The 26,490-nt window shown below is 40.4% G+C and overlaps 1 long non-coding RNA gene across 1 annotated transcript; it reads left to right on the top strand.

The window, feature by feature from the left end:
* Nucleotides 1-3,250: 3,250 nt before the first annotated feature.
* On the top strand, nt 3,251-10,544 carry LOC129213068 (uncharacterized). Its single transcript, XR_008579350.1, has 3 exons — nt 3,251-3,338; nt 3,545-3,744; nt 9,618-10,544. It is a non-coding gene; the product is annotated as an uncharacterized LOC129213068 (long non-coding RNA).
* Nucleotides 10,545-26,490: the final 15,946 nt, after the last annotated feature.

Here is a 26,490-nt window from a genome sequence, read left to right as displayed (position 1 = left end):
AGCACTTTACAAGACACTTGGTATTTTGTTGTTTTGTTTGGGTTGTTTTATTTCATAAACAATCATTTTATAACCAAAGCTGTTTCGAGGAAATTTATGTACCTCTGTTGGTGATCACAGTGTAAATAGCTAAAAGTATAGTACACCTTCAATGGGTACATGCTGGTACTGTCCTTGCCTCTCTGACCACTTAGGTTCCTTGATTTTTTTTTTCTCATTTCTGTTAACTTTTACTGTTTGTTCCTGATTGTGTAGATCTTGCCATTCAAAGAGAGTTCTGGGCGTTACGGGTGATACGTTTTGCTTCATGCTGTTCTTCTCAGACCAGCTGGCTGGTAATTATTCGTAAGGGCCCTTTAACCTTCAGGCTCTATTGTTACAATTTTGTTTGCTTTTTCAGTAGGGGTAGGCAGGAAAGGAAAGAAAAAACGGACTATTTTCAGACCCTGTGTTCATTAATTATGCAAAAGCTGTTTCTGTTTTTGTATCATGGCAAAGCAGCGAGTCCTGAAGGGAAATGGAAATATCAGTATCTGGTGATAAGTCCAAGGGACCCACTGAAAAATAGGTTTTTGCCTTTGATATTTACATTTGCAGTAATATTAGCAAAGAGCTGCTATTCCTGCATAAAACATCCAATTTCAAGCAAAGTTCTCTCAAGGAAAGCCACCAGCTAGAATTACCTGTCTGTATTTTGAAGAAATTGCAGTGCTCTGTCTGATCTTTCTTAGGGAAATTGCTGTCATTGTTTATCCCAGGCTTTCCTCTGAATTTCTCACTCTAGTCCTTGGGGTTCAAGCTGTGTTACCCACTGCTGGTGCCTGTAAGCTTTTCCTATTTCAGGATACCAGCTCGTAGCACCAAGGTACTGAAGTACATTGGAAGTGACATAACGTGTGTCAGTGTAGCAAGTGTAATGATTTTGCAGATTTATGTTATAAATACTTATTTAATAAACAGGTTTTATTATCCTTGTCAGACTTATTTTTCATATGTATCTCCGAATTTTGTCTTTAAATGTGGACCTCTACAGTAATTTTTCATACTTTCAGCCTTAGATCCAGAGTTTAAATATTCACACAATTTCAGAACTAACATTCTGCAATTGAAAATGGAGTAAAAAGGTGAGGAAAACTTTCTACTTAGAGTTCACTTTTCTAGCACCATGAATCATGATATATTTTAAAGGTTTTATCAAAGTCTGAATTATCTAAATGCAAGAAGAAGTTAGTTCTCCAAGGATTTATTATTTTTTTAGTAGTGTCACTGCATTTCCCATATCTCGATTTTGTCCCAGTGCTGAATTTAGGTCAGACAGTTTGGTTTTCTTATTTTCTGTAAGATGAAGAGACAGTTGATTACACCAAAGAACAAGCAGGCTTAAAGGAGAACGCGGCTCTCCATAGAAAAAGAAAATCCTACTGTCTCTCTCCCATCTCATGTTATTCTCAGTGACAAGTGGAGCAGCCTGGGACAAGCACAAACCTCGCTGCAGTGACCACATAAGCGTGGCTGGGGGAGATGAGGAGTGAGAGCATATGATTACTGTCACCGCACAGGAGGGACGTGTCAGCCGGGCAGCTCAAGGACGGACAAGAGGGAGGGAGGGCTTGTTTCCCTCAACACCCTTTTTGGTTGGGCCTGTAGAAAACACCAGTCTACTTACTGCAAAACCACTTGTGGTTACCAAAAAAAAGGAACTGTCTTTGTGGTTGGAAGTGGATTTTGAGCTGTGAAGACACGAGTTCTCTTTTTTAAGTAAACCATGTTTTTCTCAACAGAGACCCCATTGAAGAGGACTGGGTTGGCATCGTCATTGAATCGATGGCAAATAACATATTGGTTATTTTAATGACGAGAGGTTCATTCACTTCTGCTCTCATTCGCTGAACCTTTAAATGTTTAGGAATCCCAGCCTGCTCTGGAGGTAACTGAATCTTCTATTAAGTTACGGCTCATTTCAGATTCAGTCACTGCATTTCATTTCTCCCAGAGATTTTACGTTATCTGTTTCAGGCAGGTCATAGTCTGGAAAAAAGAGGATCTGGAGTCCATGGTGCATTTTTTTTCTCTATATTCAATTTATATCCTGTAGATTTCAGTTACAGAAGGACATGAAGTAGCCACAGAAGTTGCAGAGTTGACAACTAAGTTTTATTTTAATTAGTCAGGAAAGCCTCTGCTAATTCCATATGGATGTGGAAGTGTAGTGTCAGTAGGAAGAATCCTCTCCTTTTGTGGGCTGGCCGCACAGCAGAGCGTCCTCACCGCGAGAGTGAGCAGGCTGGAGGCTGAGAACCAATGCTGTGGGACAATAAGTTCTTTCATATCTTGCACAAATGCTGTCTTGGGTGCCAGCTAGAACTTCTTCTCTCGCTGTATTGCTTGTTACGCATGTCTTTCTGTTTGCCGTATCTTTTCTAGCCCTCATTTTCAACCTCAAGATTGTTTACTTGAAGGAAAGTAATTTGTGCCCTTCCATTTTGCTCAGCAAAGGATAACATTGATTTTGCTTAGGATATAGAATCATACTTGGAATATACTGGGCAACTCTGTTTTAACTTTGAAATGAGTTATGGGGATATCTAGCTCTTTTCAACAGCTCCTTTACAATTCCTTTGTGGCCTGAAGCATCAGACTGTATCACTCTCCTTTTCAGGACTCTGGAGAAAATGGACCAAACAACATACTGGAATTTGAGGCATCTTCTCTCTCTCCTTTTAATATTTATTGATCATTGCCTGCAGTAACTGTGGAACGGTTCTGTAGCTGCTCTGCAAATCAGAGGAAAACATTTTTCTCTCCCCAGCCCAGCTAGCATCTAGCCTTGCATCAAAGCTCGTCTTCAAAATTGCATAGTGCAGGGTTTGTTGAAACACTCTTTTTATTCTCTTTGCCTGGTTTATACCTCAGCAGAGGTGTGACTTCTGAGTTTTACACCCAGCAATAACCATGAGTGGAGTAAATAAATTAATTTTGATTTATCCACAGGTATTAAAAGGAATGTTTATTTCTTCCTCTAAGTTTCCTGACAGTTTTTAAATTCAGTGTAATGAAATCTCCCTTCAGCCATTAATCAGCCACCATAAAGCTCAAGACCTTCACCAGTAAAAAAAAAAAAAAAGAAAAACATGTTCTTTCCTTACTGCGATCTGCTAATCCGTCGTTAGAGCACATTTCCTTAACAACAGAAATCTTGCTCTGGCTTTGAGACGTCAGTTCGTGTTTGCAGCGTGACTGACCTCCCACCCTGATCTGTGTGGTTCTGACCAGGAAGCCTCATCCTTACTGAGCAGGGAGAGCACAGGCAAGTGCATTCAAAATCCACCCTTTTTAATGTAAGTGCCAAGTACAATGTACATACTCGCCTTCTAAGAGCTGGCTTGAGGTCAGTAGTTTACTCCCAATAGGTGAGTGAACAGCTGGCAAATATGTAATGCAACTCAGCAACAATTGCATTTTGGACCCTGATGGATGACTTAATAACTTTCATGTAGTTTTTCTTTCTTTTCTTTTTTCCTTTTTCTTTTAATTCTGTATCCAGCATATGACAACCCTAAGGAATAGGCATGAACCGCACCCTGGTTCTTGTTGGGGTTGTGCTGGGGCTCACACTACCAGATAGTTACTGCAGCCCTGTGGTGTGTGAGGGCTGGCTGTGTCCTGCCGGTCCAGTTCTGCTGCTGCTGCCCTCCAGGAAGCCAGCGAGGGAGAGCCCATCAAAGGTCAGCCTTCATCTGGCAGGTGGGTCCAGACCTGGGGCTTCTCTGTTGCATCAGACTGTCTCTGGTGTGTTAGTACTTCTTCAGTCATCTTGCTTCTGTGTGGTTTTGCTAGTTGATGCAAATATTTAGGGGGGGGAAAAAAGAAAACCAGCAGTCTCTATGCATCAGTGTTCTTGAAGGCGTGTGGCTCCACCTCGTAAAGCAAGACTGAGAACATACGTATCTTGATCAGCCTGATTTTTGTGTTCAGGGAGTTTACTTACATCAGCTCCAGGCCAACTACAGCCACTGGTGCGGTGAACTGTATTATTTTTATAGGAAAAAGAGAATATGCTTAACAAATCTAGAAGCATACAAATGTATGCTGTAGGAGCTTTCACAAATACATACAAAATGAACATGCTGCAAACTGGCATGAGGAGATGGATGGAAACCATCTATTTTTTTTTTTTTTCAAAACTGTGTGCAGTCATTTGACTTGCTTATGCATATGGTGCATCAACAAGAGAATCTGCAGTCTGTCCCGTTGTTTTACCTCAGAGATAAGTAAGTCTAAAAGTAAATCTTTGTTTTCAATTGCATCCTAGTAAGTAAAGATAATCAAATTTCCTTAAGAATATCTAGAATTTAGCACAGACAGCCAAGGTATTTTAATTGGTATTTTCCTGGCTACCCTATTATTACTTTCAATTACGGACTCTTCCCATGGCATGTTAAGATGACACATACAAATGATATCAGTGCTTTGTTTGGATATCTACTTTGCTCCTGCTCATCAACTCAACCTGAAGGAGAAGTTGTCTTGTGAGAACTAATCTAGGTGCTTTTTTTCTTTTTCTAACTAAAATACTGCTGTATGTGCAGCACAGCAGTGCCTGAAGCCCCGTACAGATCTGGTGCCTTGTAAACATGTATGAGAACCCAGCGGCTGATCAGGAGGGAGGCAATGTTAAACTTGGAGAACATCCACAGGAGTCTGCCTCCTAAAACTAACTAAGCCTCGAATAAATATTGATTCTGTGTACTACAACCTGAAGTTGAGAAATTTAGTTAGGTTTCTTTAATCAATTTTCTTCCTGTACTTCTTTGTGACAAATACATTTTGGAAGATGCGTAACTTTTTTTTTTTTTTTTTTAGATGTCATGGTTCTTTAAGCTTACCATCACATGTGTTAAAATATATACATATATCTCAGCTTCAGACCTACCATTTTTCAGCTGATGATAGGATGTTTTTGCAGATTTTAAGAGGGCTAGAACTCATTTTACTTGAACTCCAGACTTGGTTTTGCCGTCGGCAAACATGCATAACATGCAATGCTGACCTGCTTAGTCCAGTTAGGTTTCTAGGCCTTGAATTTTCTTGTATCTATTTAAAAGTTGAAACCAAACATCTTCATTTAAAATACTCTCACAATAATTACAGTACGATGAGTTGCTGTTCAAAAACTAGAAACCTACAGCACAGTTTAATAAGGCTTTCTGGGAAAATACTTGCTACTGCTATAGCAGCTCTTCCACAGAGGTCATGGCGGGGAGCCAGAGGAGGTTGGTAGACAGCTACGCAACCAGGACAGAACAAGTTTGTCAGCATGTACAGCTGATTACCGTGAGAATAATTTTCCATAAGCATAGCCTGCAGAGTGTTTGCTTAAGGGGGGTGTGTGTGTTAATTTTTCACTGAACTTCCTAAAAGCTAAGCCATTTTTAACTGTGATAGAAAGTAATTTGTTCAAATCAGATGGAATAAGGCTCAGCATGATTTTTATACTATTTTAATACTACCTACACATTGCAGTAGGATGAGGTATGATATTTCAGTATATATAGGCAATATAGGATTATTTCCATAATGACACATTATGACAATTACTTTGGATAGGTGTTTTGATTTGTGCTAGCTACAGTGATCAATTCCGAACAAGAAAACCTGAGAAATGTTCTTAGTGGCAGAAGACAGCCTTCAGTTGTGAATGCCATGTAGATTGCCAACATGTAACTATAACAGATACATTCTCTTTCTTTTCTAGGTTGCTTGTGGTTATAACCATAGCGTAACTCTGTGGGAATATGGGTGGTCTTAGCAGTTTTATGGTGCTATGTAACCCAAAATCTCTGACTAAGTCTAACCAAATCATGGTTCCAATCTCCAAAGCAGGTTTAGGTGTGTTCAAATGCTGCACTGTATCTATACTTCCTTCTCTGGCTATCTCTGTGTGCAAGGTCAAGGCTGACAGAGGCCTCTGTCGTATGGAGACTTCTTTCACGTTGAAATAATCTGGTGCTAGCTCGTTGCCTAAGGAGTGGTATAAAGCAGATGGGCTGGAATAAATGCACGAACTCTAAACTTTCAAAATAGAAGACAAAAATCAATTCATATTTACACTGAAAAAAATGTTTTTGATGGAATAATAACCCACTCAATTTTTAATATCATTCTTGAATATAGAGAATGTTTGCCAAAGTCTCTATAGCCATGTGTGGTTTATTTCAAATATGATGCAATCCATAACCTGCAGCCTGCTTAATTTTGCAATATGAGCTGTCTTTATCCATTATTTATTGTCTTGGAATCTGAGGAGGATCAGAATATTAGACAGAAAGAGCACAGTGGCTTTGAGGATGAGTCACAGGAATGAGATGAAATTCAGTCGTAAAAAGCACTGTGCTTAAGTGTCTCAGTTGAGAACGACGATGGGAGAATGGCTGGGAGCTGCCCCGGCAAAGTGGCCTTGGGAAGGTGAATGCAAGTCCCGGGGGCTCCGGGGGAGAGATTCCCGCTGAAGCCAGGGAGGTCTTAGTGCTATTCTGCAAGGCCCTAATGCACCTTATCGGAAATAATGGGTGTGATTCTCTCTGCCCCTTTTCTAGAAGATGAATTTAGGTTGGAACAGGTTCAGAGGAAAGATGGCAAGTCTGGGAGAATAGGAAAGAAGAGATGAGGTATCAACGGCAAAACAAAATGACAGAAGACCTGAGAAAAGATATAACTTTAAATATAGTGTAATTCCTGATGACTGAATCGATACAATTTCTGGTGAATAGGTATAATTTCTGTGCATACGTGTAATTTCTAAACAATCCACAATGCATCCTCATTCATCAGGTGATGAGGGACTTTATGACGAGCGCATCAGAGAAGAAATATCTTTTTTTTAAAGGAAAGGGCAGCACTGGTTCAAGAAAAATATTTAGAAATTAATAACAGATACATTTAGACAGAAATGTACAGATTCCTAATTATGAGGATAGTCCGTAACATGTCTCCAGCAGGATTAAGTGGGGGCAAAAAATTGAACTGCTTTTAAGCTGGAGCCCAAGACATTTATCAAAGTAATTCTGTAAAGCGTTGCTTTTAACACCAAAGGACAGGATTCAATAATTCAGAAAATCCCTGTAGTTTTTCTGTTCATATTTGTCTTTTAGGTATCTTACCATCTAAAAAGTAATAATGAAACCACTCACTGCTATGGAAGAAATTCAGAATCCTTCTGTCTTAAGTTGTGTAAAACTAATAAATGATTTGGGGTCTGTTGGAGAACAGTAGTTTCTAAACAAATCTGTCAAATCTTAATTTAAGTCTCTGTTTAGTCTGCAGCGGTGAAATTGCTCTGAACAGAAAATACATGATAAAATATGTCTAACGGGTCTTGTCAAAAGCTTTTTCATTCTATTTAGCACTTTCCAATAATAGACAATCTCTACTACATTGAATAAAAAGTAATAAAACTGCTGAAGCCAGAGCTGATTGCTGGTTAATTTAAAACAAAAAAAGTTTATATCCTTTCTTTATAGTGTACTGCTTGCTCTCTGTATCTGGAAGTCAGTGGTTAAATAAAATCTCTCTGGGAGGAAGTTTCCATTCTGAGTCATAAGCATCGGATTGACAACCTTTATAGAAATTTAAATGCAATCCTATTAAACAATACACTTCTATAAACGCTGAAGGATGGTTTTCTTTCACTGGGTGCGGGGGCACTAAGCCGCAGTGTCTCAGAGAACAGCTTGTAGAGAATTTGTGTAACTATGAAAAGCAATAAGGCTGGGAACGGTCGGGCTAGAACACCTCTAGCATCCCGTCAGGAGGTCAGGATATCTAATGGTACAGGACCCACCAGCCTGCAGCAATTATCTAAATGGTGTTTGCCCACAGGAATAAAGCAACAGCCACATAAATAAAAAATCGTTGAGTCTTCTTTCAGTACCCTGTTAGAGCTGGATATTGCTCTTGCAAGCATCATTTGAAATAAGTATGTCAATAAAATGCAAATAACTATCACAATACTTCCTGACGTGTATTTTAAATGTGCACAATTTAGAAAAAATACTTCCTCTGAACTTTGTGGATTCATCAACATTTGCTCTATCTCCCATAACTATCAGTTTGGCTTCATTTTGAGTTTACTCTCATGCAACTGCAGAATTTGGCCACAGGTTTTACCCTTACAACCTCTGGCTAACCTATAAGTGAAAAATGTAAATGTGCTAAAAATGATTAAAAAAATGCAAACCCTACTCTTGTCACAGAAAAATAAAATAGGCATAGGGGAAATTAATTTTTCCAATATTAAAAATAATAATTTGCCGAATGTAAAGGCCAGTCAACCCACTCAGGATGCTAAGCATACACACTGAGGAGAAAACTGGAGAGATCACAGATGATGTTGTAATGATGCAAAGGAAGAATGCTGAGGAGATGTGAAGATGTTGTACAGCTTTCCGGAACAGCAGAGAAGACAACGCCAGCAGGCTGGGAGCGTGTGAGATTCCTGTTCTGATTGAACCCCAGCACTTGTAGGTGCCAGCACACAATCACGCTTCTGTGAAGCGGCCCCTAGCCACGGGGCTGGGCTCACGGCGAAGTCTTTGGACACAGACACTCCTTAGTGGTGGCCAATTCTCAGTGCAGTTCTCAAAGCCTTCACCGATACATGAGCATAAACCCCACCGTTCCCAACATAATCCCTGCTGCCAGTCAGGCACATGATGCTGTGCAAGTCGTTTCTTGTTTCCACCCTTCCGCTATCGCAACCTCTAGATCACTGAAGATACGACACTGGTGTTGGTTTCCCGGGGAACAGTGTCTCAAGGTGATGGCAAGCTGTACATGTGGACACAAACCCTTCCAGCTCGGCGCTGTGCTTTTCAGAAGAGAGGAGTGCCAGAAGAGAAACGCAGTGAGGCCCTGCCACCGTTACAGAGTATTACTATCAACACTGTCTGTCCTGTAGCAATAATTTTGTTCACCATCTCCACTTCTGTGTGCTATTTCTTCCTTGGTAATTTAAAGCAAACAGTTGCTTACTGTTAGTGGTTGGCTGGTCTAACTTTCCCTGTTCCCTCAGACACAGTTACTAATAAAAGTTCAAAGTTTGTGCTTTGCCGTACTTGTTTGTCTCTTAATGAAACTGAATAGCTAAAGTTATGCCAAAAGTTTTAACAAGCAAACAAAACCCAGTAAACAGTCTCCACAAGTGAACTGTATTTCAACGCGTGCTTCTGAGCCAGCAGTCAGAGATCTAAAATAACTGGAAGCAAAATCGGCCATTCACCAATTGTCGTGGTTTAAACCTAGCAGTCCATAAAATTAATCAGCCGAAACATACCCTCTAAAGATCAGCAGTACTTTCACACCAGGGGTAAGCCCTCTCCTCCCAGCAAAAGCATCACTTTACAAGTCTGCAGCATATCGGTACTTTATGTCTCACAATAGCCCACGATCTGGAAAGCAGCACCGTCATCTACAGTTGGTTTCATTAAAATTGCCATGTACTGCATAGATGGGGGCATTTCTGCATGTATGTATATGTATGTTTATACCTATATATATGTGTGTGTGTTAGTACATATATCATCACTGGATTTTCTTGTCCCGCACTCCTGTTCCAACAGGGATGCATCCTGGCCACCTGAGTAAAGGAAAACTCTTACCGGAGAAGACCCATTTACCTTCAACAATCTTGAAGAGTATCACTTGTCTTGGGCCTTTCGAATGCATATTATTCTGGAACTTTTGTACCAGCTAAGGCTATTACTGAACTTTTAACATGGCTGTACTGTCTAGATGAGATTTCATAGCCCAGGGCCCTGAGGACAGGCAGGACTTCCAAGAAGGTAGAGCTTTTTCTTAGAAAGCTTTGAATAGCGCTGCTTCCTCTCATGGATTTTTGAAGTCGCTACTGGTCATCCAAGATAATTTGAATACAAAACCATATGAAAAATCTCCCGCTCTCAAAGTGTTTTGTAAGGAGTTAACATGTAAATGTAAACTTCCTCCTATGGTAAACATTTACAATGAATCAGAGAGATCTGTAGTGGGTGCAAGTTGAGCTCAATAGATGTATGAGAATTTAAATGCACTGCCAACCTGACTGGTTCTCCAGTGTGTAGTCTTATCTACAGTGAGGTAAATGAGATTTTTACTAACGAAAGATGTGGGAACAATCCTGGACCCCCAAACAGCCATAGCTCAGTCCTCAACACCTTGTGCGTTCTCTTTTCAGCCACTGCTTGCTTTAAGACTTAAAATCTTAAAATGTTCTATCAAAGCCCTTTTTGATATATTGCTGAAAAGACTTCTGCCTCTCTTGAGCTGAATGGCAGGCAGTGAAGATATAGAGACCAGATAATAAATATTAAGATTTTTTAAAATACATGATTGTTGAATGAAGACATTCCAAATTCTCCTGCGTTGATTGTTTCTTGTGTTATTATCTGAATGTTAAATAAATCTTTTTTGATTGATAAATCTTGATGATGATAAATCTGGATAAATCTTTTGATGTCTTCCATTTCATAACAATAAAGCTATTTCCAATGTTTCTAATGCTCCCTCATTTTTCCCTGTCGCGAATGCTGGAAAAGAGAAACTATCTTAAGGTGTTGCCCATTCTAATACAGGCAGATCACGGAAGTGCAAAAAAGTCACAATTAACATGGCAATCAGTATGATGAATGGTGGTGACCAAGCTTTCTGCAATTATAAAACTGGCTCTGGGTTCTCTCAGTCTCGTTCCAAATTGTTTTTTTCAAACCAATGAGGCAAAGTTTAAAGTTTAAAGAGTTTTTCCATTGAAATAACATGCTTGTCTTTATTCTGCAATGATGGGCTGCAAATGGCAGGAGAAGAGATTTGGGGAAAGGTTCCAGCTGTACCACACTCGCTGTCGGGCCCGGGGTGCTGTAAGAGCAGCTTCTACTCTCAGTGACATTTTCAACCCAAGAAACACAGCAGGAGATGAAAAGGTGGGTGGAGTGGCTAGCATTTAAATGAGCCAGACTGCTTCTAACATCAAAAGAGATTCAGTCCAAGAATTGGCCAAAGGGTCAAACAGATTCTCGCCTTGCCTGAGGCAGTATTTCCATAATGATTTTGGTCTGTGCAAATGCTTAGTACAAATGTGGAGCCAGGGAGCCCAGGCAAACTCCTACATTTGCCAAGGGCTTTGTGTTGGGCTATGGATTGTCCTCTTTAAACATTGGACATTTAACTTCTAGATGGTATATCTTATGCAAATTACATCTACACTGTGTTTCTGTAACTTTTCCATTTCTAATATATGTTCTCAGTTTATTGCACAAGGTTCTGGTGTCTTTCCTCATTGGGTGAATTATTGGGCTGGTTTTCTATATGCACTTTTAATAGCTCTTGCTTAATCTCTAGAAATTCACAGGTAGCTAACTACGGCTTGCTAAGTAAGATTTCTTATGATTTGTCTTTACAACTTTATATATATAGGTATATGTCTTTATATTTTTATGCTTCTTCATGATTAAATGCTGCCATTATTTTACAATGTGCGTCCATGTAGTGTCCTGGAAAATCCCTTCTCAAGAGAAGAGAAGATCATGGGAAGGAGATCTCAGAGAGGATGTATCCCATTTGGAATCTCCATATGTATTTCCTGAGTCAGCAGTTACGAAATGGAGACCTTCATCTCCTTGAGGGTAAGGTGCAGCATAAAGCAGCTTAACCTTCAAGAACTGAAAACTCTGAGAGCCGTGTCCAGAAACATGTGGGTGCCAGATGCGTCCAGCTGGGGGGTGAAGGTAGAAGCACTTGGACGTTGTCTGTTCTCCCACATGAGCTTTGGGCAGCAGAAGACTGAACTGCTGTCCTGTGTCATGCCGGGAGGATGGGCAAGACCTGTCCCACCTATTCATCTCACCAGAGAGGATCTCCACACCTTGCAGGTGTAGGGGAACTGTTGGGCAGCAAATCCGACCATCCTTCCCATTTTTCACCCCATGCTTCTGGGAGCGGCTAGTCCTGTGATGAGGCGAAAGGAAGGAGCTGTACCCAGGTGCTGTGAAGTTTGGCCTTCTGTTCAGCAACAGGGAGATAGGCTCTGAGCTTTGCTCTCAAGGGGCAATGACAATACAGGACCATATTCCTTGCACGAGTATCTGGTTTTGGGAGGATACTCTTGTGCTAGGTTTTACTTTACAGCCCAGCTCATATTCTGGGACTTTGATTTTGGAAAATAACTGCAATTAACAAGAAATGACTTAGGGTTAACTTCTATTTCAGTGATTAAAAAGAGCAGTCATTGTTAATTCACACATTAACTTTTGTGAATGCCACTTTATATGTACATATACCAAAGGCTGAAAAGAATTGAAAACACCTCAAAATGTACAGCTACCAGTGCTATAATATATAGTTCCTCTCATAGGTTCACCACACAGGATCATGCCAACCTCTTGACACAGCATGTGCAGCCCTATATTAAGCTCTTTTAATGGCTCTTAATTCAGTTTTGATCTTTAGAGCTCGTTCTTGAAAACCATATTTAAGATAGTCTGTATTAAGTCACTTGGAGTGCTGAAATAAAAATCATCCACAGGGCTCAAAAAAATCTTGATAATGTTGTTTCTGTGAGGCACAAGGGGTGGGATTCATTTGACTGCGTGCAGATTGCTCCAGGAGCTATCTATGTCTATGCTAACCACATCACTTTTCCCTTATAACCAAAGAAGAGAAATAAGCACTTTAAGGGGGTGAGTCAGCTGATCTATTTCAGATATCTGGTATACGATGAGATGAACTGCACCTTAAAAGCAACTATTACTCCCTAGTGACTTCAAAAGGAGCTTTGATGACCAGTTCAGGTATAGACATTTGTACTGGTGATATCTAAAGAGAGGTGAATCGCACTGAGATGACTGGCAGTAATTATGGGCATGCCTGTAAGTAAATGAGCTCGAGCACTACACATTTTACTCTTAGCCCTATAGCTGTTTGCATATTAAACAAGCCAGTAATACTCTATCATCAACAATATTCTTGGTCTTCTTTCTGTCTCCACAGCAGGTTGCTGACAAGTCTGACTAGTCCTTTAAAAGTAGAAGAAATCAAGGTATTTAAAAAAAAAAAAAACAACCAACCAACAGCAAACCAAACAACAAACAGATTGAGAACAATGAGTCTACATCTTGCTAAATCTCAGAGTGAAGGCACAGATCTCTGTTTTTAAACAAACTGAAATCCTCTACATGTGGATTTGAACAATTTTGACTCACTTCTGGGAGTAAGACATTGCCACTGCAAACGTAGCCATTATTTTCTTGAAAGATATATTTTAGCGCTTTTTTTTAAATTTTCTAGGACTGACCTCAAAAGGGTTTTTCAAAAATCATTCATAGACATTATGTGATGTCTCAGAAATCTGTGTAGGATGGTAAGTTATCAAAATATTGTGCACTTTTTGCATAATAGAGCACAAGTCTACTCTACAGTCTTCTGAAACAATTATTATTTTTTTTAGACTCAGAAGGATACTCTGTACAATTAAGAGAACCAAAAAGGAAGGGGTGGGGGGGCAGGGGAAATGAAAGAAAAGTAAAAACCAACTAAATGTACTAAAGAAAAACCACTTTCACTTTCACCCACAAGATGGTGCCACTTCCTCAACTTAAAGTACAATTTTCCTTTGAAAACGGTATAAAACTGACACTCATCAAACTAATCTGCATGAAAAGCGTGGTGGAGCGCAGAAGTCCTACTAGCGCCTTTAAAATAGTGTTTAAATGGGATTTAAATGGCATACGGTCCTTGTGCTGGCCCTCTGCACAAGAGTACGATACGTCCCGCGTGAATCCAGGGACGTATTTGCTAATGTGCGTGACAGAAATAGCATTTAGTGCATATTGTCACTGCTAGTTCTTCGGAGTCACAGCGCTCCATCTGAGTGGGTTTCTGTTTCTTTCTGTGCACGGTAAAAACAATTATTTAGCAAATTTCAAAGCGTGATATCTAAGGAAATGTATTGAAGATCTGCACAGATAAAACTGCAATTTAAAAAGAGTGGGGTTGCCAGTGTGTGACTGAGAACACATCTGAGAGCCTTCGTTGCTGGGAAAGATTAATCGGGTGGGAAGCTACCGGCTACCAGTTTTCCTTGAGGTTGCTGATGGGTTTACAAAATTGGCAGTTAGAAAAAAGGAGAAAAAGCACTTCTAACTTTTAGACTAAATCCATAGAAAGAGTAAAAACGCAGAACATTCACAATATCGTTTTTATAGTCACTTCAGAAGAAGACCTTTTGGGATGTAACTGCTATTTTATTATTATTTTCACCTCATTATGGGTAAGAGTACCTGAAAGAGTAAGAAATAAATTTATGGTTTTGTGTAACACTTCACCTGTAAAATTATCTTGAAGTTAGATACTGAAAGAGTAGGAGATGGCAAAAGAGGCAGCCCCTTGGCAGCTGTCTGTCCCCGTCCATGGCTCCCCTTTGCTCATCCCCTTCTGGTCCCGCTGGAAGCCCTGGGCTTCCCCCCAGACGTCTCCCACCCATAGAGCAGCATCTCCTACCTACTTCCCTGGTTGCTTCCCCTCTCTCTGCTTCTCCTCACACTCATTTAGTAGCTGCTGCTTCTGTGGGGCAACAAAAAAAGTGCAGGGGAGCAAAACAGCGGGGAGGGTCTCCCTGCTTTTATTTGGGGTTCAAGTTTCCCAAAAATAGTGTCTAATGATGCAAAAACATTGGGCAAACTTGACCATGTGCATCATTGCCAGTCCACACATGATGAGAATGTGTTTTAATTTACTAAGAATAGGGACTTAATTTTGTGTTTTATCATGGAAATCCTAATCTGTATTTAAAGTGGAAAAATCAACCATTTATTCAAATGAATTGTGTGCCTGATCCCTACTGAAAGTCAAAACACATAGGCTCCTACATCTCCCAGGCAGTCTTGTTTTATTTGAGAGAATAATCCCAAACTGCTTCTGTTCACATGATTGGGAACAGCAGTGTGAACCCAACAAACTCCTCTGAAATGTAGCAACCCTAATACGAGTAGCTGGGTGACGAAGCATGAATCCACCTCCCATCCACGAAGCAAGTCATTGTCTCAGGGTAATTCCCCGCTTACACCCGGTTTCTGCCTGGCCCCGGTGAAATGGTATCGTCTGTATGGTAACTCCTAATTCTGGAGGGAACGGGTTATTCCCCACCTGAGGCACGTTACCATCCCAATGGGTGTCAAAAGACATCCTTCACTTCAAATTGCGTAAGTGCGGGATTTTGCGTGACTCAGGGTGGTGTGATGGCTCCATACCGCATTTGTTTAGGTGAGCTGCAAGCCTAAGGATTTGTCCCAGCCTCACTCACACAGCATGTTTCTCTGATGCCTGAGTAATCTGGTTCCTTATGGGAGTTCCCCGTATGCATATGCAGCCTGTGCTTGAAAAACAAAAATTACTTTAAAGATGAAACACAAACTCTTATGGAAAATGACTGTACTACTTCCTTGATCTGCACAAAAATCTGGATTCGAAGTTATGTTGCAAGGCCCTTGGTTTTTACTAGTTATGTAAGAAGAAAAATTACATTTCATTTTTATTAAAATGCCAAAAAAAGGCAGATGAATAAAAAGAAGAAAGAAAGGAAACAGAAAAGGTTCAAAATCGAGGTTAACATTTTCAAAGAAGTGGATACAATTTGGTTTAAATCTTATTAGAAATCTCATTAATCCATATTTATAAATAGTTCCACTTTATAAAATTGTATTTTTTTATATTATACAATGTTTTTAGAGGAGAAACCCCTCTCATTTGGTACTCTTGAAAGTCATAATTAATGCCTCCTCTGTGAAAAAACCCCACAAACCTGTTGATCTCAGACAGTGGCTTTTGTGTTTCACAGTTATAATTGAATCACATTTCCTTGTAGAGCACAACAAAGCCCTCTGATAGGAAGGGGAAGGAGGAAGGAATAGCAAAGGCAGGAAAATAAAGCCTCTGTATCTGGGTAGCTCTTGGAGCACATGATCCAAACTGTGTTCTTCTGGCCAGGAAAAACATTTGCCTTTTTGCTCTTATTTTCCTCTCCACAATTCATGGAAAACTTTTTTTTTTTTTTTTTTTTTTTTTTTTTTAGAACTAGATCTGATTGTTCAGGACTGGTTTTTAGCTTGCTGCGCTAAGCTAAACGTAGCAGGGTGAAGGCGATCAGCCTGGCTAAGATGGGTTCTCATCCAGACAGAAAGCAGAAAGCATTGAGAAAAAGTAACGCGAAGGAAAAGCAGCTGGAAAGGAGGTTCATACATTAGAAGGATGGTTATTAGAAAGGGCTTGTGTCAGAGGCATGAGATGGCTGTCACCGCCACGGATTGCTGGTTCCTTGCTGAGCTTTGCCACCCCTGCAGACGCAGCTGCCTCGGGGTGCTACGAACATCGCGCGTTTGCTCTCTGCTCCCGCGCGGTGTAACAAAGGTGTGCAATGCCGGTGGATTCGGGGGGGCTGGTTCACGGTTCTTCCATCCCTGTTTTGTCTTCAGCACTTTTTAGAGTCTTCCTCTTTCACTTCTGCAACACAAAGAGCTTTCAAAAGGCCGTGGGGCATGACCAAAGCGAACACTTCTGCAAATATCTTTATTTATAGTTTTTCTACTAGCTGGCAAACAACTTTTGGACAAAATTTCATGAGCCTGAGTGATCAGCAAGGAAAAGGGCTAAACAATTTCAGAAAAACAAATCTCTTGGTTTTATTGGTAGCTTACTGTTAACTTCCCCACTTGCACAAGTTCTGGTTTACAGCACAGACTTGAGATAATGAGCGCAAAGTGTGAAGTGCATTTTGTAAGCAGTGGGTTTCTGATTGTGATTTCTGTATATGGCAAGATAGCTTTTAGATAAGCAAAGACTTATTTCCCACAAAAAAACTGTTTTCTCAAGTGCTGCCTAATTTTTTATTTTTTTTTTAGCATCCAAAAGATGAATATTTATTGTGGAAAGGAAAAATCTTCTTTTTCAGTATGAAGGAATAACTTGATCTTATGAGTTTTCTGTGATGCTGCTTGTTTTGAATATCATGTTAGGAAATCTACAGAAATTGTGGAGATAGGATTTAGCCACAGGCCACAGCTTCTGCTTTCTGGCTAGACAATAGAAACAGAAGAAAGTTGCCTTGCAGAAGTATGTGGGAAGTCATGGCTGTTCTTTAGCTTCCTCTTTAGTCAACATAAATTGATGGTTTTTTCCTCCTTATTCACTTATCTCCTGCTGTTGCTTGCAAGTACCATCAGCCTTACAAGCCTGTGAGTCAGCCACCTCTCTGCATGAAGCTGAACAATAAATTCCATTTCTTCCTCTTTGCACTTTAAATATAACTTCATTCCTCTGTTCAACCAGGAATGAGGTCTGTTACTTATTCTCTTCTTGTGTGATGAGATTAAAAACTCCCTTTGGTGTGACAACAAAAATTCATCTGCGTTCAGAAAAAAAATGAATGCACAATATTTTTCCTAAAGGAGTGCCAAAATAATGGCAATATCACAGAAAAAAAAAAAATTAAGAAGAGGTCTTTGAGTAAAGTATCTCTGCAGACAGCAGCATCTCAGACCTGGTGACTCTTATCTTCAGGGAAATGCGTTCAGCGAGTTAGCCTGACTTTTCTCTATTTGATAGATGTACCAAGAGTTGGAGAGCCACAGATCTGATTTTGTGAGAGCTGTTACTAAAGCATTTACCTCTCCAAAATGATGTTCTGAGTGTGATAAGCTTATAAATGTTCGCAGGCTTTGAGCTTTGAACATATTTTCTCTTTCGCATTATATCTTTGTGTTGTAAACATAACCATCGCCAGAGTGAAATCTCCGTTATCTAAGTGCAAAAGTCTGGTTTGCTGAGCACGTTCTCAGAAGCTCCTTGCAAGAATACCTAAAAACTAAGATTGACCAAGCCACTGGGTACATCCAGAGAATGGTGGTAAAGTGCGCTCTTTTTGCATTTACCCACAGAATTAAATATTCGCGGAAATGCAGAGGCATTTCTGTAACAAGAGGTTATGTCTCAAATGGATTTTTAAGTTCTTTAGAAAACATGAGGAAAGTGAAGGGCGTTTATCTTTAATTTCTTACATTTTGCATTAGGCTAAAAGGGAACATGAGATGTTCCTTGGCCAGAACCTTTAACCTCATTGCAAAATTTCCTTGTAACACTGTTAAATCCCTGATCTTTCTCCTGACAAAACCAGATCACTAGCCCAACCTTTGCACTGGTGTTGGCTGATTCGTAATTGCCTTGGTATTCACAGGTCTGGCCTTTATTTCACCCTAAAGCTGTGCACTCCCACTGTCCTTTCCTGCGTGGCAGAAGTGCCGCTCACACGCCAGTTCTACGTCTGTTATTCAGAGACACTCTGGAAAGAGATACACTGGAAAGAGTTTTTAATGTATATATATGTGTTCATGTGTATATATATATATGTATATATATGGTGTGGCATCCATGGGTTGTGTTGGCAATTCAGCAGCAGGCAGTCTGATGTCTCCCAGCAAAATAAGTGGGGTAGGTTGGATTTGGTCCTGCATCTTGAAGGAGGTCGATATGAAACTGGGTGCTGGCAAGAGGGGCAAGGCACTTTTCTGGCAGAGGTGACCTGGGCGTCCTTAACTTCAGCCAAACTTCACTGAAACCCTGTCACAACGGGGTGCTCTTCCCCAAAAAGTTGTTGGTGATAAGTGTTGACAAAAAGGTAGCTAACAGTAGGTACCAGCATCCCAAACTTGCCCTTGTCCAAACAGAAAGCTGGGAAAGGCAGTTTATTCTGTCTCATGGTTACCTAGATGTTTTTAGGATGTATTTTAGTTTTACCTTATCTAGCCATAAAATCAAATGTCCAGTATTCATGATTAAATGTGTTCACGAATGCAAGAGAGGGACCTAATCCTTTAACCCTCTAACCCTTGAAGGGATAGATTTATATAATTATATGAGGGCTTAAAGTGCAGGTAAGAGTCAAGTAAGATTTTCAAAAGCAACAACCCTGATTCAGTGCTACCACTCTTATGCTGAAAGATAGCTAGGTGTCTGACTGCGCTGAAATCACCATTAAACCGGACTTAAATATTTGGATAATTTTACAGATATGAGCCCTTACTCCTGTGAAGCCCAAACAGTTCAACTGCTTTTAACAACGTCAGTAAGTGCCTGTTTGCATCTTTAGGCAATGATGTGACTTGGAAATCTGACCACAGGGGCACAAGCCCTCTTCCTTCACATTAACTTTAAATAAAATAGACCCTTTGGAGTGGAATTCAGTTCCAGGTATATGTATGGGCTTAAAATGAAGCCCATGGCTCATAGGTCTAATCAATTTGACAAAATTTATTTTAAAAATCAGTATTAGAACTCAGTCTAATACTGCATTATTCCCACACCCTTTCTCAACCTTTTTTTCCTAGCTATGGAGCATAAGGAGTTATTCTGTATGCAGCATTGAATTTCATTTTTTCTAAAACTCTTAAAAGTAATTTTGTTATTAAATGTATATTGTTCATAGAATTGCTATGTTAGTCCAGTTGTTTAAGAAGCTGTGATTTTTTTAGAAGCATTTATGGTTCAGAACGCATTTGTGACAGGGTATAGAACCTGGATTTGAATATATATCAGGAGTTTGTATTTTTGTTATAGTCTTTAAACACAATACCTACTTGGTAATTAGTTAGGACACACACATTCTAATTATTTTGTCAGTTATCTGAAAAAAAACAACAAAACCCCAACCAGTTCTGTATTTGAGAACAGACTACACTTTATTCAAGTGCCAATCCATATTCATATTGTGATTTCCTGAGGCATTTCTCTCCTTATGCATGGATCGTATTTATCAGGAATGAAACTTTGAATAAAAATATCATTATTTTTAGATGGGTAATAAGAGGCTGGGAAGAGCTGAGCTTCCTCTCCAGCTCTAAACAAATACCACTCTACTTAGGTACAGCTTTCTTCCTCAAATTCCTTCCATTAAAGATCTTGGTTTCATTTGCAATTCAAATAAAACCAAAGCATAAGTCTCTCTCTGAATTATTCCCCCAACAGTCTGTCCCTACAAGTTCCCCCTCTGCTGCTGCAGCCTGTAATTCATTCTGTCGCACACAACATTTTCTGCGTAGCTGGGGCTGAGGTCCGGCTGCCGAGAAGAAGGAGCAGAACTTGGGAAGGCTCCCAAGGTAGATGTCCACCACCCGAGTTCAGAGAGACACGGCAAGGCTGCTCTGGGCTTTTGGAGTTAGCAGAAGCTTTGTACAGCACACGGAGAGGTTGGCAGGAACTAGACTGCAAATCCTGGTGTCATTCCCCTCCTGTCTGTCAGAATTATACATATACATGCACGGGCATCCTTTTGTCAGATGGCAGGAATCGATAGCTGCTGACTGATGGCAATGGTTGCACCTCCCTCGTGATCTCCATTTCTCAAATATCAAATTTAAGTGCAATATCAAATAAAAATAACAGCAGCGATGAAACACCCTGAGTTCTTAGTGCCCACACAAGTGGAAGTTGAAAGCAAGGTGAAACGCCAAAAGCTGTGGTAGGTTAGAGTATCACACTGACTTTTATTAGGTATTAGTATTGCCATCAATTCGTACTGTATACATGAAATTACTTGTTCTCAAAGCTGCTTCTTCCATTTTGGGTTGTTTGGGGCTGTTTCATCATCCTGAACACATGCTTTTTGCTCTCAGGTCTGTTTTTTTACTGTACCAAAGATTTTACCTGCATATGTATATAAACCAAGTACATGCGCATAGCAATGTAAGTATTTGACTTTTACATACTGGTATTTTAAATAACATTTAACTGGAAAGTTAGTCTTTGCACGGTATATTTGAACAGATAGAACAAAGAGAATCATGAAAGTTAATTCCTTGTGACTTACACCTCAGTTTGCTCCATATTGTTTCACCTGAGTGAAGGATAACAAAAAGGAAAGCATTTCAGTGGAGTGAAAAGAGACCCAGAACAAGAACGTAAGTAAAGGGGGGTATCGCTGCAGGGCTGGCAAGGCTCAGCTGTGCAGACCCAAGGCTCCAAGGGGATGCTAACCTTTACAAGCAGGGTAAGGGTGTAGTAAGGGTGTAGTAACGGGGAGGTGGGGAGCACCTGGGTTAGCAGCCACCGTCCAAGGGAAAGAGGCAGCTAGAAAGACACTGCGAAAGAGGGATTTCACACGTGTGTGAGGTTGGTGTCCACTACCGAGCCTACAGGCTGAGATAATTGGGCTGAAGAGACCTTTACAATGGCTTAAAAAGGAAGATGGATATAAGGCCAAATACGGAAAGCTGTCTGTTTAATTTTACCCTTTGTCCTGTGTTCTATTTTAGGCGAATAAACTGCGCTTTGTTTCGAATAAGCTGTTGCCGAGTCCTGGCAGGTGCTGAGAAAGGCCGTGCCAGCCTGTCTGGGGTGAGCCCAGCTGCTGCGCCCCGGGATGGGAACCCCCAGGGCAGGGCTGCGGCACAGGGCGGCCGGGCAGTGGGGGGCACCTCGGCAGCGCGTCAGGGGTGCACTGCCTGCCCCGTGGCATGGCTGGGACAGCTGCTAAATGCACCCTCTAGCATATCTACTGAAGGTCTTGGGCAACTGTCAGTAATGAGAAGTTTCAGCCTTTCCCATTGTAGAACGGATGCTAAAGCCCTCGCAGAGTGTAGATATGGGCACAAGTCTGTCTGTCTGTGTAACTGCATCTCCTTTCCTGACAGCAAACATCAGCCAGACGCTCAGGAGGGGCTCAGGTCTCAGAGACCATCTCATCTCTACCCATTGATGAAGACAACTTGCCGAGTAAAAGGCAAAAAAAAAAGGGAGTCATGCTGCAAGCTGGAGAACCAGCACAGGACAGATCTGTACATGCCTCAGCCTTGGGAAACCTTATTTTGGATCTCAGTCAAGGAGGAGACACAGGCCATAGGAAACTTGCCTTTATTATTTCCAGGGCTCAGGAAGTTACTTGTTTCCTATTTAATTCAAATAGCTGTGCAGATTTGGAGACAAATGTGGCAACAAGAACAACAAAAAGGTCTGTAGTTGTTCTAATAATTCTCTGTACTTGTTTCCTGTATTTATTTCAGATTTAATACTTAAATGGCAACAGTCATGCTTGATAAGATGAGGAAACCCAGAGTTTCCTTCTTTTACACTTCGTGGTTCCCACATGGGGATGTGGATGTTTCTGACCTCCTTTTCCATACTGTCACAATACACAAATGCCCTTGACCATCATAGTTCTGTATGTAGGGACTCCCTATATCCATCCCTATATATCTGATGGGGTTTTGACTGGTTGTTGAGGCAAGATGTAGCTGTTTAAGCTGTTGTCATGCTGAATAATTTTAAAAGCCTCTTAGAGGAGCACACAAGGGTGCTGTGTTATTGCTAGTCCCACCTGCCCTGCTTTGGTCACTTATGCCATCCCATGGTGCTCAGCTGCCAGGATCAGGTCCCTGGGGTCTGCTTGCAGATGTCGTTCAGGGAATAGCAAAGACTGAGCACTTTGGGTTAAGTTTTAGGGAGATTTATGCCCAAATCATAGAATCATAGAATCACTTAGTTTGGAAAAGACCTTTAAGATCATCAAGTCCAACCATTAACCTAGCACTGCCAAGTCCACCACTAAACTATGTCCCTAAGCACCACATCTACACATCTTTTAAATACCTCCAGGGATGGCGACTCAACCACTTCCCTGGGCAGCCTGTTCCAGTGCTTCACAACCCTTTTGGTGAAGAAATTTTTCTTAATATCCACTCTAAACCTCCCTGGCACAACTTGAGACCGTTGCCTCTTGTCCTGTCGCTTATTGGGAGAAGAGACCAACACCCACCTGGCTACAACCTTCTTTCAGGTAGTTGAGGAGAGCAATAAGGTCTCCCCTCAGCCTCCTTTTCTCCAGACTAAACAACCCCAGTTCCCTCAGCCGCTCCTCATAAGACTTGTGCTCTAGACCCTTCACCAGCTTCGTTGCCTTTCTATGGACACGCTCCAGCACCTCAATGTCTTTCTTGTAGGGAGGGGCCCAAAACTGAACACAGTACTCGAGGTGCAGCCTCACCAGTGCCAAGTACAGGGGGACGATCACTGCCCTAGTCCTGGTGGCCACACTATTTCTGATACAAGCCAGGATGCTGTTGGTCTTCTTGGCCACCTGGGCACACTGCTGACTCATATTCAGCCAGTTATTGACCAACACCCCCAGGTCCTTTTCCTCCGGGCAGCTTTCCAGCCACTCTTCCCCAAGCCTGTAGCGTTGCTGGGGTTGTTGTGACCCAAGTGCAGGACCCGGCACTGAGCCTTGTTGAACCTCGTACAGTTGGCCTTGGCCCATCGATCCAGCCCATCCAGATCCCTCTGCAAAGCCTTCCTACCTTCAAGCAGATCGACACTCCCACCCAGCTTGTTGTCATCTGCAAATGGACTGAGGGTGCACTCGATCCCCTTGTCCAGATCATTGATAAAGACATTAAACAGAACTGGCCCCAGTACTGAGCCCTGGGGAACACCACTTGTGACTGGCTGCCAGCTGGATTTAACTCCATTCACCACAACTCTTTGGGCCAGTTTTTTAAAACAGCTCTTCCCAAACTATTTTGTTTGCACAGTTTTACAAGGGTCCCTGCTTCTCCCTGCACCGCAGTGACCGAGCTGTCCCTGCTGTTAACGCCTCTCACTGCTGAGTCCAGAGTCTGTAGCTCACAAAACACAACTTAATTCTTCTCAAACACCAGTCCAGTCATTCCTTTATTGGGCCATAAAAGTAGGCGATACAAACTTATTATAGCTACAGCCATGCTGCTTACAAATAATACAGCTAACTTTTTAATGAATTTATTTACTTATTTTGCAATGACATGATGAGCGTTTAGGTAAAATTCTTCCCTTATCTTCAGATGCCCTCAGTTTCTCATTAGTTAAAAGCCCACTCATTAGGAAGAGCACATTCCTGAGACAAACACATCAGCTGTTGTAAATTGTTCCACCAAAGTTTTCTGCTGTTCACTGATTTTATAGAGGTAAGTGCCATGTTATTTACTCAATTAATAATCAGGAAAGACAAAGTTTTCACTTCTGCTTATAGTCTATCAGTTAGGACAGCTTTCTGTGTTATTTTCTGCACCATGTCAATTCTAGACTGTATTTTTTTTCTTTTTTTTTTCCTGTCAAATAGGTATTTGGTGCTTTACACTCCAATATGTAACAGAAATTTTAAATTCGAAAACTGATCTTAAAAAGGTGTCTGTGAACAAAAATCATGTTTGAAAAACAAGAATAATGTTTTGACTTTGAAAGTATTTTGGAATTTGATTAATCAATTTAATACTTAAATGCACTGGGCTGGGCATGCAACACTACACACCTAGAAAGCAGCTAATGATACGTTGGTCGTGTATCTAATCCCATATGAAAAATAATAAAAAAAATTACTTCTTTCATTGGAAGCAAAACATTCAGGGTAATTGTTTCAAGATGAGTCACAGTAAGGCAGTCCATCACCTACAAACAGATTATTTTAAAATAATCTCAAAACGAGTCCAAAAGAGGATGCAGCTAGTTGTTTGACAATGAGTTCTGTTTATTAATGATTTGTGTTAATATATTGTGCTGGGTATTTGTAGAGCTAGAGATATTTTTAATTCATTTATTTGAGACAATGTAGATGCCAGACAAGCTGTATATTGGCATGCAAATAAAGTCTGAAGTTAATTTCACCTCAAACGCTGTATGCATATTTTCCAAATTATCCTGAGTTTCTGTTTAGCAAAGGGTAATAATTCTTTTTGTGTTATCCAAAGAATAGGAATTATTTACTGCAAGCAGAGATTTACAGTGGAAATACACAACTGTTTTAAGCATTTGCCAACATATTAGGGTTTTTTTGCCGACTAAAGGACACATTTTTCCTCTCACAAGATTATAAATGCTTAATAACTCCATTAATTCAATTGGAATATTTCCAGATTTACACCCCTCAATTAATTTCAATTGAATTTTCTTGAATTACACCATCTGAAAGCAGAATTTATCTTTGAGAGAGCTAAAGTTAATTTAGCTTACAGCATTTTCTCAGGAATAAGCCAAGGCCTGATTGTAGAAATTCTCTGTGTTATCAATTCAACTTAATTTTCTTTTGTAAGTGCCTCTAATAACAATAAACCTTTCAAAAAATGAATGTGTGAATTAAGCAGATGGTGTGAAAGAAGCTAGTCTATTTTAAATGCTTTGCAACAATGTAAACTCATGTATTATTTATTGTACAGTATCACCCATTCATATTCTTATAAACTATTAAAATTACATGCCAGAAGGTAGGATGTATTCTGTTAGTGCCAATTAATGTTCATGATCTTCAGTTAAATGTATTTAGTAATAAATTAAAAGGAAAATCTATAAAACAGTAAGAACTTCTTTGCACAGTACTGTTGGTAGGCAGTTTTATTTTCACCCATCAAGGGCCAGAGCCAGAAGAACAGTGTACTGAACACTGCTGAGGACATTAGTCTTAATTATTCAGGGAATTAAGGCTTTAACAGCTCTGACAATCAATATAGCTCCTTGAGAAGGCAAAAGAATACAATTTATTTTTTTCCCCTTTATTCTTGGCATATGGGGAAGAAATAAATATTAAACTTGCATATAAAAGGTTATACTTTTAACATAAACTTTACAACTTTAAATATTCAGAATATTTTTTAAAATGTGCTTGCCTCCAGTTTATAATGCAATAGAAGCAGATGAAATGGAATTGAAAATAACAATACATCAAGCTTTTTCACAAAAAAATTAGATTAGTGTTTCATATATTAGATGCAATCTAAATTCATGTATTAGATACGTAAAATGGTATAATACTCTAGATTTTATATAGTTTCACCCACTCAGATAGTACTTCTTTTACTCAATCCTTCAGCAATTGAAAAATTGTTTGTGGCACATATATATTTAATCTCCCTCTACTGCACAGACAGATTTAAACCTTATTACTTTATCTTTCCCTGGTATTCAAAGTGTCATCAATAATCTGCAGTGATTTAAAATGACAGGACAGTCTTTTAACTAAAACAATATTGGGAACCATGACCTGTATCTTAATTTTCCCTTTGTCACTGATGTGCTAGTAAATCACTAAAAAGTTTCAGCATCCCAATAGGGAACGTTTTTGTCTCTAGCAGAAAGTTAAGAATTGATGTTTGAAAACCGGTGTGAGGTCCCTGTGTTAAAGGCAGTGGGGCAGTGTGGGAGAAGAGCCAGGAGGGAAGGAAATCCACGGCCCGGGCAGGCTACACGCGCGTGCCCCTGCTTGCGCGTGAGCACGAAGCAAGGACGAGCTGAGCCCAGCACACCCGTCTGTGATGGAGCAGGCTGTACCCAGCCTTGCATGGCCAGGTGCAAACAAAAAGAGGATGCAGGCTCCAAAATTGGGATGTGAAGGCATTTGGGACAATTTACGGAGTTGTTGCAGCACTGGAGCATTGG

The sequence above is a fragment of the Grus americana genome, chromosome 1 (assembly GCF_028858705.1).
Source record: "Grus americana isolate bGruAme1 chromosome 1, bGruAme1.mat, whole genome shotgun sequence".
Taxonomy (NCBI): Eukaryota; Metazoa; Chordata; class Aves; order Gruiformes; family Gruidae; genus Grus; species Grus americana.
Note: the sequence above shows the minus strand (reverse complement) of the source record. Positions and strands in the feature narration are given on the sequence as shown.